Genomic DNA, 15,229 nt, shown 5'->3' on the forward strand with positions numbered 1-15,229 from the left:
GGACAAGGTCTCAGTACATGACCCTAACATTTGGCCTTCGGGCAGTTTAAGCATTAACATGCATACAGAGGTCAAGACGGCCATGTTACTAACAGAAGAACACTGTCCACCATTTTAGAAAACAGGGTGACTTTGGAGCAAGAATCAAAATGGCGGATGAACCTAAAATGGCAGCTAAATTGATCTAAGGTCAGAACCTTGAAGCGCAGATTTCATCGCAGAGCGACTGGGCTTAGGCCAATATATAGAATAAAGGAGGCATGATATGATTTTCCGTTTGACAATCTAATACGAGTTTGTTTAATGTCATGTCAGACATTATTTTAGGTCACTTTGAGACAGAGTGGTGCCTTCCTTGAAGTAGACTATCAAAGTATATTTATAATTACAAAAAAGGTAGCAGGCTCTCCTCTCCAGAAAGAACATGGCATGATAACCTGTTCTGAGATGAGAGTTTGCAGCACATGCTTTTTGCTCACTGTACCTTCCACAGATGGGAAATATCCATTTGCATATCAGCCTTTGTCCAACCCACATGGGCAGTCCAGCACCGAAATGCTATGGCAATTCCTCTCTGAACAAGAGTGCCAAAAGCAACCCCATACACGTGTTTTAGCCTTGTTGGGCCTCATCAGTGAGGTGAAGCTTTGTCTCTCTTTGTCAGTTTTGAAATATTAGCAAGGAACTTGGGGTTGGACATCCTGAGTTACCTGGGTGCAACCAGACGTGGACTCCCTGCTCACTGTGCTCAGAGAGGGAAAGCTTCACCTCACTGATGAAGCCCAACAAGGCTGAAACACGTGTATGGGGTTGCTTTTGGTACTCTTGTTCAGAGAGGAATTGCCATAGCTTTTCGGTGCTGGACTGCCCATGTGGGCGGGACAAAGACGGATATGCAAATGGATATTTCCCATCTGTGAAAGGTACAGTGACCAAAAAGCGTGTGCTGCAAACTCTCATCTCAGAACAGGTTATCATGCCATGTTCTTTCTGGAGAGGAGCGCCTGCTACCTTTTTTGAAATATAGTTATAATTAGCCTTCTATAGTGAGAGAATATAGCCTCAGCTCCCGCTACAGGATGTGCTCGCTAAACTGTGTGAAGGCACGGTGGATGTGCGACCAAAATGGATAGGTAGGGAGAGAAGGGCCAGATGCCTGTCCTTCTGTATGCAGTGACAGATGTACACCATTCTGTCACTTTATTTTAGTAGGCTTTGATTGATATCATAAGGCTAAGACATTCATTTTACTGCACGTTATGCCTAGGTATGGGCACATCAGAGGATGCAGAAACAGGCATTAAGGCTTTTAGGTCACAAGCCAACAAACATGAACACCATTGTGCTAAAAAAACAGCCCTGCAGGTCCTCTCAGACAGCTAGGAAATCGGCACACTAAAGTGGAGAGACTGAATCTGCCCAAAAACGGTTGAGATATTTCTACTGTTTCCAGATATTGCCTACAATAACTGGTACAGCATTCAAAAACATAGGTAGCCCTGGTACCCACATCATTGTCAGGTACTGGCAACAGCAATCCAGGTACTGAAATGATTACCAAATGCTGACTTCAAGTAGCAAAATCACATATCAGAAATTCAAATCATATGCTATGTTCTGCAGTCATGTGTCCTGCTAGCATCAAATGCCAATGTACTCACACAATTTACCATAGTATTGATGCACTTTAACCGGCCATGTGCACCATTTGCCAGGTAATTCTAAAAAGCTGTTGTATTCACAGTTTCTGTTGAATTTAAATTGACAGGTTGATATGTTCATCAACAATCTAGTACGGCATTGACATGTATTATCATAAAAAATCCACTTTTGAACAACAATGGTAGGAATTGCCATAAAATGCCCAGGACCAAACTCCAGTGACAGAGATCACTACCAAATGCCCAACGTCTTACATTATTGTCAGGAATGTTCATCTAATGCCCAGGTACTCATAACACTGTGAGGGACTGCCACCAAATGCCTTGGTTCACCCCAGATACACACACCGTGCCTGGGATCAACAAAAAAGGACACAAGGGCACATTATTACAAGGGATGTCATTCAATGACAATTTACTGACATCATTGCCACGGCCAATGTATTCATTTCAAATGCTCTGGTACTTTTACCATTTCAAGTCTTTCCATAAAAGTCTACGGCATTCACCTCATTGCTAATTATAAGCATCAAATACCCAAGCACTCATGCCAATGGCAGGTACTATCATTACAATCTTAGCGAACATTTCCAGGTACAGCAATCACATTTCCAGGCACTCACACTATAGGCAAGCATTTCCATGAAAAGACCAATACTCTCAGCATTCCCAAGTATGATATGATATGACATGGTTTTTATAACGCGCCTAAACACAAGTGTTTCAAGGCGCGACGAGGCTAGGGAGGGGAAACAAGAGGAGGACAAGACAATGATCTTACTAGGCCTAGTGACATTGAGATTGCACAAGCACAGGGGGATTGTACAAGTACTGCTAACAAACACCAAGTCACTCACACTTTTGCCAGGAATTGCCTTGAAATGCCAAGGTCAACTAATGGCTAGGAAATCTATGAAGGACTGTGGTAATGAGCCACTTGTCTAGAAGAGATAGGAGGTAATCTGAATAAATCTTCCTATACTTGAGCACCATTGCATTGGTGTTGTGTTAGAAAACAATGTCCTCACCCCATAATTAGAGAGCAAGGAACAACCAAAAAAATGTCCTGCAGTAACTAAATGAGCTTCAATGCAATCCAAAGTATAAATAACTAAGAACTAAGTGAAGGTCCTGAAGAATGCAACCAGATAATCTGTGTTGCAGAAACTGGGTGACCCATGGCATAGGAATATTTTATATGTGTTGGCGATACCCTAAGAAATGACACAGAATGAAGTAAAACTCTCAAATGGGAGTTACAAAGAGAGCACAACAAAGGATTGATCCAGTTGCCGCTTTTTTGTTTTTCCTTTTTATCTTTTTTTCCCCACATTGGCCCTTTGGGTTCAGCCAACGAAGTGCATTTATAGTTGTTTTTTCATTTTCTAACACAACACAGCAGCAATGGCACTTAGGGATAGGTAGGTCCATTTAGATATTCTTGCATCCCTTCTAGACAGGTTGGAATATCACCACAGCCTAAATTAAACTCTCACTCAAGTTGGCATCTTTCTTAATGGAACCATAGCGCAAGTATATTCATCAACTATCATTCCATTAGATTCGTTTATTCATGTGTTATATTCCATATTTCAAGTGTAAGAAAGAATCAGAGTACTCGATTGGCCTTACTTTCTTATGGGTAATGTTATAAGTCATAAACAGGAGACAGACATTTTTTCCTAAGATATTAATATACAACCCTACTTTACAGAAACAAGTGAAGGGTGCTCATCACGATGTCTAAACAAAAAGTGAAGTCCTCAGTCCATAAACTTATACTAACCTGGTCATTTCCCTAATTCTAAAAATAAAATAATAAGACAACCAAGGGATACTTTTGGAAACTTCCCATTGAAAGCGAAGGCTGCTTGCTTCCAACATCAACCCTATGCTTCTTTATCATAGGCTTGGCCTAGCTTTACGATTCCAGTCACACAGTTCTTCCCGTGTTGGTGTGCCGTTCCAGGACTCCAGCTAAGCCTCTTTGCCGTCTCTTCCCATTCTACTCCCCACTCTCGGATGCTTTCAGTCCCTCCACACTTTTGGGCGTTCCTTCTTCTCACTCCCCAGTCTGGGTTTCTTTCAGTCTCTCCCCACATTGAGCTTTCCTTCTTCTCATTCCACTCTTGGAGTTCTCTCTATTTGTTCTCCCCTCTCCAGGGTGTCTTCCTTCACTCCACTCTCTGGGCTTTGCCTCTCTCTCACTCTCCACTCTTGCATGTCCTCATTCTCATCCCACTCTGGGGCTTGTCTTGTTCTGACTCCCCATTCTGGGGGTTCTTCTTTATCTCCCCTCTCCGGAGCTTGCCTCTACTCACTCCCCACTCTGGGGTTTCTTTTGCTCACCACTCTGGGGCTCTTCTCTCTCTTTCTCACTTTGCCACCTGCCTCCTGTTGCACTGGAGCCACTGTGTACCTGGTTGTGTTGAGCGTTGCTCCCCGGAGTGATGTGGAGCTCGCCATCCTCCCACTATGGAGCCGCTTATGTGACTCGTCAACTGGACACTGCATTGGCCATCAGAAACCCTCTTGTCCCGCTCACTGAGTTCAGTGATATGTAAGCTTCTTCTCATCGATTCTTTGCCTTGGCCTTGCGAGGTACTTGGTCCTCATTTTTGCACGTTGGTCTGGGCTGCTCCAGCTGTTCATCCACTCTTCCTTGCTGCACTCCCTCAGTGTGCGCCACCAACCTGGACAACATGTCAGGCTTTCTCTCTCTTCTGCTGGCCACTCCTCCTGTGGGGGCCTTGACACAGATAACCTCTGAGGGATTGGCAGATACTCTTTTGATTGGTTCATCCCACAACACTCCTCTAGGACACTGGTTTAGTCATCTTGCCAATGTCTTCCATTGTAACTGTGCAATGGTTGGTTCAGAATCTGAGTCAGCCATTGGTAAAGATGGTACAAGGTTATCATACATCGCACCCCCGACATAAAGCCCATAAAGGTGTCAGTGTATGGGTTTAGGGATGGTGACTTGTACCCCCCTCTGGGGATTTCTGTGTCCAAAGTGGGAGTCACCTCCAAAGGGATCCTGCTTACCCTGTCCGCTGGGGGGTGTTAAACGTAGCAGGCACACCTCCCTAGTCCCAAAGGGGAGAGGTGATGATGTCCCTGGATGTGTCACAGTACTCTATGAATCATGAGGGTGGAAGAAGAGTGATGCATTGCACTGCCAAATCCCCATCCAGGCTGTCTTTCCCATCCAAAGCAAGGGTACAAGGGCACCCTGCACAACAAAGGACAACCAATGCTGCATGTTTTGCCTGTACACCAGCACACATTTGGAGTTGGCACTGCACAGCCTCACCCGATTACCCAATCTTTTCGACAGTGAGACCAGAGAAGTGGGCTGGGTGTGGGGCGGGCAGGGGTATGTGAGTGTCAGGACCCTGCCTTTCTTGTGCCCTGCCCACTTCCTTAGTCTCACTGCCTTTAACAGTGAGGTCTTGGAATGGGTTTATACATGGAAGGCACCAGAGAGGCAGACAGGTGGAGAAGAGGTATGCATGCCTGTCTTACTATTTTTAGCCAGAGACGTCTATTAGATTCCTACTCTACCACTGCCTCTCACTGAGAGACCTTTGTATCTTAAAGAAAAAAAGTGAAACTAATTGGAGATTTTGCCCCTCCAGCGAGAACAAAGCTAAATTAACCTCACTTTCCTCACAGTACAAGAAGGAAATCTGCCAAGCAAAACGCAATTCCTACGATAAGCGCATTGCTAATTCCAATTCTAGTATGAAATACTCTTCTCCATACTCAAAGAACTAGAATCCCCAATAGCTATACCCGATGCTTGCACCAAGGACAAATCCTGGTGCACAGACATCTAACACGCTCTAGCTAACAAAATGAACACACTCCAAAATAAAATTCAGCAAAAAAAAAGAAGTACTGAACCTACAGCACATGCCTAATATCCTCCTGCCTAGTGTTTCACCACCGGCACACAATACCACCTACCACTTTTCTAAAATGTCCACCTTGGAAATAGAAAAAATTATCTTGTCACTGAAGCCCTCGAATTGCAAAAGGTGATATTTGCCCAGCACAATTAATAAAAGATGCTGCCAGAGAACTATCCGATTTCATCACCAAACTGATAAATGCCTCCTTTGCCACATGCACCATCCCTGCTAATCTTAAACAATCATGGGTGCTCCCTCTTTCCAAGAAACAGACGCAAGATCCTCTCATCCCTACTAATTACCGGCCCATTACTACTGCCCCATTTCCACTCAAAATATTGGATAAAGCGGCCTATATCCAAATTCAAAAACATCTTGAATTGCACAAACTCCTAGGTAATAGACAATTGGGCTTGATACCATGACTGTCTCACACCACACAGGACCGTGAACATCCTAAGGCCAGCCCTTTTCCACATGTGACAATCTGCACAGTTCTGTTAATAGGTCATGCCTTTTCGGTCCAATAACCTTGTGAGCTCCACATTTTATCATTGCATGTATGCTAAGTATTACCATGCTGCAAGCAGGGTCAGAAAGGGCAGGGCTGCCAAGTGGAAACTTTGAGCCAGTTCTGCCTTTTCAGACTCTAGCCCTTGCTTTCTGGGATTTGAAGTTCTGTTTTTTTAGTTTGGGCTATTAAATGTTGCTTGTGATATCTGTAAACCAAACTATTGCTTTGGAGAACACATGGGGAGGAATGGCATATGAGGAGAGACACAGAGTCTGTAGGTGTTGTTTGGTTGCTTATGTGGCCACCCATTGCCCGGCCATGGGCATGCTAATCCCTCTGGTCATTCCCACCCATTCCTGCCCATGCCTGCCCATAACACCTCCTCGTGGGAACTCTCTGAGCTTGCTTTAATCAAGCCTTAGCATAACACTTTGCGCTCAGAGTGCCTTCCAATGTTTTTTCAAAGCAGTTTGCTGAGAGTTAATGACTTGATTGTATTTGTAAACATGCTAGGGTGTTATACAAATGTCTTACCAGACCTGTCTTCAGCCACTGAATGTATACGCCCTCTGCATGTCCTCCACTGAACTCCTGTTAAAAACAAGCATTGGCAAAGCCACTGAAGTCTTGTTTAAAGCAAACATTGGCAAAGCCAACATTTCTGAGTTATGGATATGTTTTAAGCTTTTTCCCGGCACTGCTATTAGATGCTCAGGTACTCGCATTATTTAGCACCTATTTCCAACAATGGGTAGTTAATACCAATATGGTGGTGCCTCGCAAGTTTTATTCCCATGACTACACAAAGCCCAAACTGTTTGTATTGCCAAAGCTTGTTTCTTTAGGGTGGTACCTCGTATTCACCATTAGCTAAAGGGACGAGAGGCTAGATAAGTAAGTATGATAACATGGAGTTATATGGAGTTACATAAACTGATCATTAAAACCCATATAATTACAACAAATAAGGAACGTGTATATGCTTAAACAACTGAAAAGTAGAAGTACTAATATTCATGTCAATGATCGTCTATGGGCAGATTTGAACTTGACACATCAGATGCCAGGTTAATATATCGTATATTATATACGTAGTGCTTCCCTTATAGCTTTCTGGCTAGGCCTTCCTCCAGCAGGACCACTGACTGGTAACATTTTGAGGGTCAATTTGTAATGGGTGGCCCGGAAAATGGAGACGTAAAAGCAGGAATAATGCTTTTATTTTCGTTTTCATCTGCTTCCAAGGCAGAAGATGGGCACGAAGCACAGTTTCCCTCTCCACCATGCTTTACTCCTCCATCTTGGAAGGGCCCTTAATTTTGAACGTACATTAGATTTTCATGCACGTGTAAAGTGAATGAAACCTGCCTCAAATTATTACCAGCAAAAGAGCGCAGGATTACACGGGAATCCATTAGTAACAAAGCATTATTTGCAAGCAGCGCTTTTTTTTTTTGACGATGGAGAGTAAAACTGAAGAGTCAAGGCAATTGTGCCAGTTTTTTCTTTTCAGATTTCCACTCCATCTTGCAGATGATTAGAATTGCAAGCAGGGGACCCAACTGCACATAAGTGCTAATGGTGGTGGTCCCATACATCCAATGTGCATTTGTTATAAAAATGAACTATATTGTTCACTCCTTCCTTGCAGTACCAAAATGAAATGAAGGTGATTAGCTTGTGAATTGGTATATCAGCCAATCAGGGGTTTTGTGGCAGCACACGGTATTGGCCAACTTTCCAGACCCACCAATCGGCTGGATGCCGAGGACGCTGCCAATTTTTTCTTTCCATGCCCCCACCTCCCTCGCCACCTGCATTTTTTTACATACCCTTATCCCCACACATTATCTCCTTCCCGCCATCACATACCAGAGCTCTCTCACTCTACTGTCTGCCCCCCAAGCGTACCTCTTCCCATGCTGCAGCTGCTTCTGCTCTGTGTTCGACAGCCCCTTTCCTGATGGCCACCATGTAAAGGCGAATGGACTCGGAGTAATTCCCTTTTACACTTTTCCATTGCAGCCTTTTCCTTTTGTAGTCTTTTGAACTTTTAGCATGGACAGTGTACCATTTCACAAGTTTAAAAAAAAAGCAATTAGAACCCCAGGCAATATGCTGGGGTACTTATAGCTTTGACAACCTCAGTGTGACAGTATTATTGCTTGAGGATGTTACTGAGGCATGCCTAAACCCCTTGCTTCTCTTGGGCCTGTACCATGGGCCCCAGGTCATTACCAAGTGACAATGCTCCCAAGCTGGGGTTTATTGCTTGATGGATTGCTGCTGTAAGGGTATGCGTGTTGCCTGCCCTCATCATCTTCCTAATTTCGAAAACATTAAGAGTGGTCCTCTCTGAAACGGGCACTATGGCCATCATTGCGCATTTGGCAAACGTCCCACTCAGATTACAGCATACTGTAATTGCCATTGCCACGTCTGATGGGGCCACCGGGGTTATGAGTTTGCTTCCGGTACAGTGGTAAAGTGTGCAGGATTTGGGAAAAGGTTAATGATGCATTTCTCTAGAGAGTTTGCTGTCACCATTAGGCAAATTGACAAACACTAGAAGAGTTATGACAGAGCGCAGATGTTAGACTGCCTAAGAGCAAAGGCATTGAATCAGCTAGAGGGCCATCGTGTATGAAGTCAATTTGTTTTGCTTGCAATGATCTTTATGTGTGACCCACATTGTCACTTTATTTGCTGGTTCCTTGCTGGTTCCTTGGCATTCATTGATCCTGTGCGTTGCTGCCTTCTGGTGTATGTTTCCCTGAAGATGTCTTTTCTCACCCCATTTTAGTTTTTGAATTCTAACATCATTCCACTCCTCTCCTTCCTCCTATAATGTGGGCCTAAGGATGCCCCGTTTCTGCTGTTATCCTAGTGTAGCCTTCTTTGAAGTGTTCTCGTGTACTTCTGATATTAACTGCCACCTTACCTGTGTATTTTGTCACAGTAAATTCCAATAAAATGTGCGAGGAGTCGAAATACATATAGTGCAGCAGTGATTCCAGTCACTGCTGCCCTAATTTTGTATTGCTAATGTGTATAGGGCCAAGTGTGATTGCAGTCGTTTTGTGGCACCTGTTAGTTAAGGCAGGGGGTACAGACAGGCTTATCTTTCACTGTCTCTGGAAGCATTCAGAACAGTAAGTCCAAGTGTGCAAGCATAGGGCAGGTTCAAGAGTGCCCAAAGTGCATGGGGAGTAAGAACAGCTGAACAAGCTCTCAGGGATAAGCACTGTTGAGGCAGAGGAGGCGGAGGGGCATAGATAGGCAACTCCAGCAATAGTGCTGAGTAAGAGCACATGAGCATTCATGAGGCATGTGCCTAGCTCTCAGAAGCCGAAATACAGAAGATGTGAGGAGTGAACATAGTGAAGGCTGGCAAAGGGTATTCGAGTAACAGAGGAAACAGCAGAGGGAGGGTAGAGGAGCTATAAACATATACGAGAAGCTGAAGAGCTTATGTGAAGAAGCCAGGCCCAGAAAGAGCTAATTAACACAGGCAGAGGCAGGTAGGAGAACACCCTTAAATGCATTGCTGACTGATAAAAGGCTTAAGCATCTTGCTGAATCAGAGGTGATTGTATTCCATTCTACGATTCAGATGTTCAAGGATAATTCGTCCCACCCCAGAGTTTTCCTAAGTTCTGCAAGTTGCAACAACAGTTTAACTAATGAGAATTTGGAAGTCATGGAGGGCAGTTGTCCTTAATCTTATGCTTCAGATCATCCGGACCAGTGTTGCAGTAGGGCTTATGAATGTTGCAAAATGTTTTCTAAGCAGAAATCAATGAAAGGCCAATAAGAAAAAAAAATTGCAGCAGGGCCAATATAGACTTTTTCAGTGTATTGTGTGCACAAGGAGGTCAGAATGCAGGTGTTAGAGATGATCATATGGTTAGACCCTGTTAGGGATCATGGTAACTTATTTTCTGTTCTTGGTATGAGCAAATGCATCCCCTCACTTAAATGGCAACTTGGGGTCGAGGGGCATGGCCAAGATGGAGAAGCTCTGGTCCCTCACCACTGGGTGTGCGTTTGGCGGTGGGCATCTATAGATGTGGCCATAATCGTGATGCAGAGGCTCACCTGAGTGCACTAAGAGCTGACGGGGCCCCAGGAATGTGCAGTAGCTCCTGGAGCGTTCCAAGTGCTGAATGGGATTACCAAATAAATTATCTCAGACCCAAATAACCGGACAGATTCAAAGAATATGGCAAAATACTACTTCATTATCAGTTCAATAAAGTAGGGAAACCTAGCGAACAAAGAGATTGTAGTGCACACACTCTCAACACATTTCAATTATGCAAAAGTTTTATACCTTGATGTACGTCTGCTATGTCATCCTTCTTTGCAAACAATAAAAACCTACCAGGTGGAGGGATTGGATAAGTGAACATATATACCTAGTGCTCATACAGGTGTTAGTATCATTATTAGCTGACCCTTATCTATTAGGCACGTCTTGAACTCTAACTACGTAAAATACTGATAATAGCATAACAATAGCAGCGGATAGGCTTCTGCAACAATGTACAGTTCACCATCACATAGGCCCTCATGATTGGTTGGGACTTTATTTCATCCTTGGGAACAAAGACAACTGCCCTCCTTAGCCAATTACCCTATCATCTCTCATCATTTAGGCTCTAAAACAAGGCTTCTTCTCTGTAGTTGACCTTGCTGACTGTTCTCTTCCCATGTGCTCTAAAGGGAATAGAATGAAGGTACTTTGCAATCTTCATCTGGAGCCTTATGACTAGGCCTTGTCTTCTGGTTTCATAGCACGTTTGAGGGGACCATGATTTTTCCATTCTGTCCTTCTATTTAGTGCTATTTGATTCAATTATATTGGGTACTATTGCTCTCCTCAGCCTCTGGAGACTTGGTTGTTCCGTCTTGCATCTTTGATTGTTCAATAATTGGCAATCACAATTATTCACTCCTTTACTTAATTTAATAGAAACATGGCATGTGTATGTAGCTTATCCTCTTTGACTCCTTTCATGCCATGCAGTTGCTTCCTGCTGCAGCATCCTTGATTCTTAGCCAAGCAAACATCCTTTGTTCTTGCAAAAATCTGTATTCCAATGCCTGTCAGTGTTGCAGCCTTGGTTATACTCCTCAAGGCTTCTCACTTACTATTATACGATGCCGACGTCCCTTTTCTCAACATGGCTGCTTTTCTCGCGTTATATTTCTGACTTCAGCAAGCTTCTACATTGTTTTATCTACCTTGCATTTCTGTGTTTATACTTTTAGTGCATCTTTTGTTACTTATCTTCCAAGTGTCTTTGGTTTTCTTCACATTTCATACATGTTTACTTAGTCACTTTAGTCACATCTTCATTCTCTAGATAGCCATACATCACATTTAGTGCACCCACATATCTTCTCATATTTAAGACGTCACTTCACACCTGCCAGACTTTACTTATAGTTCTTCTATGTCCAATGGCATCTGCCGGCTCACATCTACTGCATCAGTTTGATGGTACAGCTCTGGTCCAGGAGAGAAACCGTGCAAGACGTAGGATGCCAGCCCAGATTCCAAAGGACATGCAGTTGCTTTGGAAGGAGGCAGGATCTTGAGGTAGGGCTGTCACAGCGCCAAGAGGTGCATCATATGTGCAGCAACCGTCTTTGGCAGAAGGACAAAAGGGGAGGTGGCAGAGTTCCTGAGTGCTGGCACAGGGGAAGCAGATAGCTTGTCCACTTCCAACCAGAGGTGACGATTAAGCCCAGCACTGGTGCGTCCAAGGACAGAGGGCTGACACCTGCCCCCATCCTTTAGCAGATAGGAGTGAGGGGATCTGGTCTCATGATAAAGTAATAATGGCAGCAGCAAGGCACTGAAGTAAGAAACACAGTGTCAAGGAAGTAAGTACAGTAATTTTCTCTCCAAACATTAATGTTCCATTTCCTAAGAGGTATGCAGTTTTTGTCACCAGAGATCAGCGTTTCAGGAAGAAAATTAATTGTAATAAAAAAAATCTCTAATTGTGACTTGTCTTCTGCCTTAAGTTCTCACAATTACTATTGTTCCTCATGATCAGTTGCTGGCATGCACTTTTGTGTATATCTTTGGATGCCAAAATATCATAACCAAACACCAGGTCATCTTCACATGTCCAAATTTACAAATCTCGCAAAGTCAAACAAAATCTCCTAAACCCTTGTAATGCAGTTGGCCAGTAGTGTTGAGGAAATGTATGGCCCCCAATTCACTTAGCTGGAGAAATGCAAATCACACTTTTTTCGCAATAAAATTACTTTAGTAATAAAAATAAATAAATAAATAAATAAATAAATAAGTTCCAGAAATGAACAAATTAATGTCTTTAAAAAAAAACCTGTTAAAATAACATTTTCTAAAAAGTGATTTGTTAATTACTAATGTCAAATTGCACTATTATTAGCTTTTGAACCCGATAATCAGTTCAAAATTTGGAAAGAGGAAACAAGTTTGCCATCTCCATTCGTCATCTACGCATTGTGAGAAACCAGAAGGTGTCTCACCCACTAGTCCCCAAGAATCTTTCATCCAGGTGGCCAGGACACGGCCATCGCTTTTGGATCCAGTTCCTTAGGGTGGACCAGTGTGGGAGGATCACCTGGGTGAGGGGTCTTCGGGGAGCGGGACCCTGGATGGTGAGATGCGGTATCCCGTTCCCTATAACACCTTTACCCCATCCTAATAGGTAGGATACTTAGGAACTCTGCTCCCCCTTCACAAAACAAACACTTTCACATGGACAGCCCACTAGGGGAGAATACAGACTAACACCTGAGCCGTGTACCTGACATGTGTCATTGCATTGGTGAGGCGGGTTAAGGCAATTACTGACAAGACCTCACACCTGACCTCTGTTAAACTTCCCCACACTGATAAAATGCAGAGCACCAGAGCACACTCTGAGGGAGGCAAAGCACATGAGGAAACAACAGTTTCAAGATGGCAGCTGAATGAGAGGAGAAAGTCGGCAAACAGAAGGAGATCGTAAGGAGAGAAATGCCCTTAACCTTTTTGACAACGGAGCCGTTATATTCCGGAAACCTCAAGGATGGAAAGCGTGGGACCAGGAAACCAGGTTGAAGAATCCTCCGTTGTGTATCGGAGATACCCGGGGGCTTTGCGTGCCAATAATCAAGGCGGTGAGAAGCAACAGCCACCATGGCACCATCCTTGGCTCCAAGATCAAAGCAGTATTAATGAAATCAACACAGCCAGTGAGTTGGGGAGACCGATACAAGACCAGTCTGTCTTGAAGCCATGGTTAAGCTGCAACATTCTATGGCGAGTACTGGAACGAACATTGTTAAAATGCGTTTGATAAGAGACGCAAGTAAAGTTGAACTGCTGATGAATGATTAAACTTTAAAAACAAGAAACAATACCTTGGACAGACTGGTCTGGCAACTATGTGGGTGTTCAATCTAAGATCTTTGTAAGGTATCCAGCTGAGAAGTGGAAAAAGGGAAATTGAGAAAAAGGTTATATCAAGAAGAGAATGAGTAATTGTAAATCGAAGTGGTCCTGTGACGGGTCTAGCCAAGTCCTGCACACAGTCGAAAGTCTTTGATTTTGATAAAGTAAAGACATTTTGTAAAAGTAGATAAATTTGGTATGAGCCCGTTGGAGGGAAGCCAATTGAAGGATTTGTGTTAAAGTGGGTCTTAGCCTGGTTGAGGAGGACCCGGGGTGAATAGAAAATCACCAGAGAAGTTGTATATGTGAAATCCTAAGAAGAAAGAACTTTAATTTTTGTCGTGTTGCATCAAGCCCTCTGAAATGAGAGACTTTGAATGGCAAAGAGACTTTGGCACAGAAGGCCCTGATGTTGAGGTTTTGAGCTGTACCCTCATATTAGAGAAGCCTGAGAGTGTGCTATGCTCGAGTGTGCTGCCTTGTACCATGCTGAAAACGTAGGGAAGGGAAGGTAACGGCTTGAATATCCCGACATATCATTTCTTGAACAGTTTTCTTTTGCATAACATTGTTTCCCACACTATTTGTATTTAGAAGTAAGGATTAGCAATAGGTTTGTTAGAATAGGTAATTTTACACCACTAGGACTGTGTTTTTATTATTTGCTGGCCGTGCTTTCCCCCATCTTTAGATTTAAGATTAGATAGGCGTTTTACAAACACAATTGAAGTACTCCTCATGGCTGTCCTGTTTGTATACTTTCCTACACTGCATATCTATACAAGCAGACAATGTGTTCTTACAAGCAATGCAATGGTGGTACTGAGGCATGTGCCTAGCTGCAGTTCCCATGGACCTGCCTGCATGTCCAGCTTGGATCACTTTCGTGTTGGTGTAGTGACATGTGATCATTTGGTTACATGTCTATGTGGCCACTAGGTGGACATGTACATGTGTCATGATCGTTGTGCCTACACCTATGTGTCACTATGTGTCACTATTCATGCTGATTGCATAGACATGTGCGTCTGTGGCAGGCGGGGGGCTGTATCTGACTGGCTAACATGGTTAGGGCAGGGTTATTTATGTGAGGCAGCAGGAGGTGGAGAGGCAGCAGGCAGCAGGCAAAGGATGCAGCCATTCAGAGGGCCAGGGCTGAGGTGGATGAACAGAGGGCAAGGAGGTGGGCTGCCATCCTGGGGGATTCCTGCAAGGCGGCAGAGAAGGTGGAGGAGTTTTTGGACATCCGGCAAGACCTCCAGGAATGTAGAGAGGCCCGCCTACAGGAAGGGGATGTTGTGCTGCAGTCGGCCCTGGTGTAAGCCCTTGCTGACATAACCTCTGACTAGCTCACTGCCAATGTACATAGTTCCTTAGTGTTAGGTTTAATTTTTTTACTTGTATTCATTTTCATCCTTGGACATTTACTTTCCTATTGTTTGTCTGTAAATAGTTTTAATACAAGTTTTTATGTCCTTTATTTCACTTGTGTTGCATCTCTATGTCAATGTGCACTTACGTTTTCCATGTTCACCAAGTGCATGGGTCCAATGGCTGCCATATGGGTGGGGCCTCTATGTATGTGTCATGTTGTTATTGTGGTGTTTGCTGGGGAACATGTGCGCATGCTCCTTGTGTGTGATGGATGTTGCATTTGTGCCCGTTGTGCATGGGTGGGCTCTTGTATATGTGGGGA

Source organism: Ambystoma mexicanum, chromosome 5q (assembly GCF_040938575.1).
Source record: "Ambystoma mexicanum isolate Mex_15411 chromosome 5q, UKY_AmexF1_1, whole genome shotgun sequence".
NCBI lineage: Eukaryota > Metazoa > Chordata > Amphibia > Caudata > Ambystomatidae > Ambystoma > Ambystoma mexicanum.